The sequence below is a fragment of the Melozone crissalis genome, unplaced genomic scaffold (genome assembly GCF_028551555.1).
Source record: "Melozone crissalis strain CALT ecotype California unplaced genomic scaffold, PUWL_Pcris_2 ptg000005l_1, whole genome shotgun sequence".
Lineage (NCBI taxonomy): Eukaryota > Metazoa > Chordata > Aves > Passeriformes > Passerellidae > Melozone > Melozone crissalis.
Window position 1 is genome coordinate 64,763,636 of NW_026535783.1, and position 6,000 is coordinate 64,769,635.

Here is a 6,000-nt window from a genome sequence, read left to right on the forward strand (position 1 = left end):
TGCAGAAACTGATTTTTTTAAACAGAAAATGAAAGTAAGAGAATTATTATTCTTTATCCAAATATAATTAGAATGAGTACTTTATTTTTCAGTTCAACAAAGCAATACATGATATTTCCCATGTCACATTTCTTCATGGAAGATGTAGCTCAGACTACTTTTTTTTTTTTTTTGTTCTTGTAAATCATGACTTTATTTTCTATCACAAGGGAAGGACTATATTTAATTCCCATGATTTGTAGTATTGCTTAGTGGATTGGGAGACAGGGCCCAGCCAGGGCGATTAGCCTGCAGGACAAGATGGGAATATCAGGCTCCCAAAATTACTTGCTGCCTTTGGTTAGATTTCTAAACTATGACATGGGAATGATTTGCAATCCCAGCTCTACTTGCTTGCAGTGTGGCATCTTGGGAAAGACATGTTATTCCGCTGTGCCTAAAAGGCAATGCAAATACAGCAGTAATTTTTAAGAATCTAGTCAGAGATGCCACTGGTAGAGGCTTTTTAAATTCTTATTCCTAATGTATTATTAAAAAATGGTATATTACTATTAGCACAATGTAAACAAGGCTGCACAAGGTGACAGACTGTCTTGGGCTGTCACCATGAAAGAGAGGACTAGACCAGGAAGGAGAGACTGCTCAGCCTGCCTATGGAGCTCTACAGGGCAGCAGCGGGTATTGCGCTTGCTGTCCTCCACACGCATCAGCGCGGATTAGTGCCTAGGTTTTTTCATCTGTTAGGTGTATATATAAAAGGACCACTTTCTCTCCATATTTTATCCTGTTTCTCTAGACATCCTTGAATATTAGAAAATCCCATTCTCATTAAAATGCAGGTAGATTCTCACACACTGAGAAATTCACTGACTGAAATAAAAAAAGGACAAAGCCTGCACATTGTGTAGCCAATATAGTAAAATAGTTTGGAATTCAGAGCAACAACACCAGACTTTCCTGAACACTTTGTTTGGGTTCTGAAAGAAACATTATAGATGGTTCCCTCCCTGTATGATACACATCAAGTGAAAAAAGTGTGCTATTTTTCTTGGTTTGAGAATACAATAATGTATCTCAGAATAGGTGAGTTTTCAATACCCAGCCAGTAACTTTTGTGCAATGTTTTCAGATATACTGGGAGGATCTGAGTTTGTTTATCAGTACCTCACCTTTCTTTTTAACCTGCAGAAAGTTGTCTGTGTGGGAGAGAAGTTTTGCAAGTACTGAAGGCAGGAGGAACCTTACACAGTTCTAAAATAAAGTGTGGGAGAGGTCCCTCCTGCACATCCTGAATTATGAATTTAGGGAGTTGACTGTAATGCAGAAGATTTTTGACATTCTGGGGTGTTGTACTAAGACATTGATTCCTGTAATATTTGCCAGCTACCCAAACTCAGCAGAAATTTCAACACAGTCAGGATATAGGAATTTGATCTCGGAGCACAAAGGATGAGAGCATTGGCATTCAGGTGTTTGAGGCACAGAGGACAGAGATTCTCTACCCACTCCTACCTGTACTGGTGCTGAAAAGCTTTTTTTCCTCTGGGTGTTTCTCACATGGCAACATGCTTCCTGAAAGTTGGGTACAGCTCCTGTAGGGATCTTGGATTCTTCACATGCCTTCACCTCCACTGAAAACTACTTTATTTTTCTGGTCTGGTTCATAGTCCATTCAGTACAAAACTTCTTGATATATTACATAGTTTTGATACTTCCCCTGGAATATTGTCTGTTCCCCTACTAGCTCTGAACTCATTAGTGGTGTTAAAATGATTAGCTGGATACAGCTCATAGGCAGTTAATGGCAAATATGATAAAGATCCCAGTGCTTTCTGAAGGATTGAGAAACTGCTTGGTTTATTTTTTTATTTTTTTGTGAGATAAGCACTTTTCATGTCTTGTAAAAGTAATTTTCAGATTTCAGCATGACAGCCTTTTTCATATTCTGGAATGTACACGTCTTAAAAATGTTCAGGCATATAAATGGAATCAAGGCATTCAGTTCATTAAGAGATCTTGACTGAAGCTACTCCCAAGGATGATAAAATGTGCTGGAGTCATGTTGGGTGTTGTGTGACTGGCTCCCAAGGCTATCTTTGAAGGTTATTGAGACTGCTGTGGAGAGTCAATGGACCCATAAATGTAGCACCCTTTTAATGGCCTATGGATTTCTGACAACCCAAACAGATCCCCTTTAGGCTACTGTGCACATCTCTTCCTGGGAAAAGAAAATTGCTCACGAGGGTAATTTCTTTTTCCATTGGCTAATATAGGGATTCTTATGTTTGGCACTAATGAAATTCCAAGTAATATTGCATGTCAAAACTGAAGAATATTTGTGTTATCTTCATATATAGCTTTTTTTTTTTTTTTTTTTTTTTAGTTTTTTCTCTTCCTGGAAATACTTTCTTTGCTCATGTGGTCAAAGCACTGAGGTTGGTTAGAGAGGCAAAGCAATTTAGTGATTTCATTGAAGGTGAAAGAGCTTGAATTACAGGTGTTTGACTTAGTGCACTGTCTGCATTCCCTGAAGCTCCCAAACCTGTACTCAGCATGGGAGTTTGTGATATTTGAATGGCTACTTTCCTCTCAGCATGTGGAAATGTGCTTGTGCATCAGGCAGCTCAGAAAAGGGGATTCTGCTTTTCAGTAGTCAGCAAAATTAATCCTTGACTAAAAGACAGTTTTTCTGTCTTTTTAGAACTGGAAATGAGAAGGCACTGCAAAGGAGTTAAACCTTAACCAATTAGTCAAATGAAGTAATTGTAAAGTTCTGCTAATGCAGAATTCTTTCTTCTGATTAATGTAAATAGAGAAATCTCCCCTTTGATCTTGTCTGTCTGTTTCCCTCTTCAGCCTACCTGCCAGCTGTGGGGTTTTATTATGTGGGGTCAGTGGTCGGGAACAGGGACGGCACAAACTCTTGGAGATTCATGTGACAACAGCGTATTTTATTGCTCAGAGCCTTCCTATTTTGGGAGTTCAATACTCCCTGGAGTAGAAAACTGATTGATCAAGGTTTATCACTGCCTAAGTACAGCATCAATCAGCTCCAATCAGGTCTTTGACCAGTGATATCTCTGCATTCTGGGTTGAACATGACTGGCTGAGGTCCCTGCTCGGGTCTGAATCCAGCCTATACCTACCTCATCTGAGGACTTGTTTCACTTCTGAGCTGATTGAGGTTGGGGGTTTGATATGACCAAATTTATTTGTCAGCTACAGGCTGGCTGCAACCATGACAGGGTTTCATTTTGGTTTTTTGTGAGGGTGCCTTTGGTGTTGTTTTGTGAGTGAACTGTTGACAGAAATAACACTGTTGTGACACTAGGATCCTCCCCATTCCCCCTGCCCATTGTCAGGAAATTGGGAACATGAGAGTAATCTATAAAGGAAAGAAAAATAAAGATCATGTCCTTCTCCCTCTAATCTACATCAATTATCTTTTAAAAATTATTTTTCAAAAGTAAGACTGTGCAAAACTTACTGCATTGGCAAGTTCCTGCTCATCTACAGGTTCTCAAAATAGTAACTTGAGGAAGAATGACACTCAAAATTAATATGCCTTCTGTGGGCTTAAAGCAGTGTTTGCTTCTATTGCGCTACTCAAAGCTTAATCACGTTCCTCAACACAGAAGATGTGGCATCATCAACATTCCATCAACAGCTCAGAGGAGTTTTCATAGTCGGTAACATCAATTTTTGTCCTTGAACTACTAACATCACTGTACAAAACATGCAGCTTTTCCTTGCAGAGATCGTTGCTGAAGTGTAAGAAATATGTTGTTTGCAAGAAGAGTCTTGGACGGATAGACCACAGAGATCCCAGGCAGCAGAAATGTCCTTGTGTCTATTACCACCTAGTGATTGCATTTTTCTGAGCATCATGCTTGCTTTTTGTGGCAGATGCAAAGTGTAAACATATGACCAGCATCTGCTAACTTGGTAAACCTTTTATTGACAAAAGACATCTGGTAGAAAGTTCCAAACCACAATGGTAGCAAGCATTTTTATTGTTCAGCTGCAGCACCCAGATGCAAATTGTATGCTGAAGTACTGGTCTTCATTCAACATTTTACGGCTTTTTTGTTTTTTGTTTTTTTTTGCTTTTTTTTCATCTCCTTTTTTTCTGAGGGGTAAATGGAGATAGGAGAGCAAGTGGAGTCCCAGAGGGGATGCACAGGGTGCTGTTTGCAGGTATGGAAGATGCAGAGGGACAACTGCAAGTGATATTCACCTCTGAGGAAGGAAATGAAATCAGCAATGTTGCTATGGCAGTCTCCTCTGCCGTTCCTTGCTAAAGTAACAACCATCTACAGATGTAAAGCATGACTTTTATACATGCTTACCACAAAATTTCAGTATTTCAAGAAATAGCTAGAGAGCTCTGTGCCTTTTAATACTGCTCTTGTAACAATGCACATTTTGCTGGCCCATGGGGGTTTGCTCTGACGCTGTTGCAAGGTCCATAGACCATATGTCCTGTGGATAGATTTCAATCTTATGCACATTTGACTGGGGCTGTGGGAATTACGCGACCTCAGTTGTCCCTTCTATTCCTGTGCTCATAAGAGGGTGGTTCTACAAACCCTCATGTGCAGTTTCTGTTGCGCTGCGTACACGCAATCTCTAGTCTTTGGGAATACATTAATTGCATCTGGATTATGCCTTTCCAAAGACATGTGCCTTCCTTGTGGTGCAAATCTCAGGTAAGCATAATTTACATTCCTGTGAGCTGCTGATATACTGGTAGAAACGACTTGAAAGTCTGACCTGTGCCAAAGTTCACTGAGCTGTAATGCTGGGCCAGGCAGCTGCTGCATGTCTTATACTGCCTCCCTCAAACTCTGAGCTCATGCCAAAATAACTGCTATAGACAGAGGGTTTAGCAAAAAGCCTCAAAACATTTGGATTGCTATGAAATATAAAAAAAACAGAGAGAGAGAAAGAGTGAGACAGATAAGCAGTAAGTATTCCTATTTAGAAATAAAAGGAAAAGAGCAGTACTCTAAACGCCGTGACTTTCATCTGGTGTAGCTCTCATCCAGACTAAATTGTGGGCCTAATGTATGAGAGAAAAACAGAAAATTGCCACATGCGCACAGTCACATAATAAGCAAATGTTAATTGATGTGCTTTGTTTGTGATAGCTCCTGTGAGATTTGCAATGAGCAAGAGTTTTCTGTATGGGCAATTCCACAGCATATGCTAGCACATCCAGGAAGAGTCATCATGTCTAAGTACTTTCTACCATCTGCTAGGAAAATGGAAATATTGAAAGATTTCTCTCAATTTACCCCAGTGCTTTTATGTATGTAGCTCTGATTTCAGCCCTATCTCTTTTGACCCATGAAGCTAAATGCTGTGTTCTTAATGCTTTTGTGGAGCTCTGCACTGTGAGCCTCTTACAGAGAAAAACACATAAATGGATGCATTGATACACAGCAATATACGTCCATACACAGATACATAAAAAATATGCTTTATAGTTTCCTGTGGTTAAAGGATGAAAGGATTTCTGATTGAGTTAACTTACCGATTCTTTGGTTTATGTGCTCACATTCACACTTGTGCAGTTCAAGGACAGTAATTATTTTTTTACTGCCATGGATTGGATTTGTCAATCAGTTCAGTTTTTTTGCCTGCCTGCCTCCCCCTCTCAGGCTCTGGAAACAGACACTCCCCACCTCTGCCTGTCCAGTTTCTTTTGTGATCTAAAATGGATTCTTGAATCCAGGATTTGATTCACAGGATCCCACAGCTGGTCCTTGCTACCTCTGTTTAAAGTGTCCCATCCGTTAAGACAGGATGATGGAAATTAATTCTATTCTGGGCAGTTACCACGATTTCTAACAGAATATGGGATGAAAGTTGGTGGATAAGCAAAATTTCATACTGTCCTAATGTGGGAAATCCAAAGTTCAAATCTGAGGTAATGATGAAAAAACCGCAAAAACCAGAGTAGTGCTGCTGCCAGATTTCCTTCTAACCTAATTTACT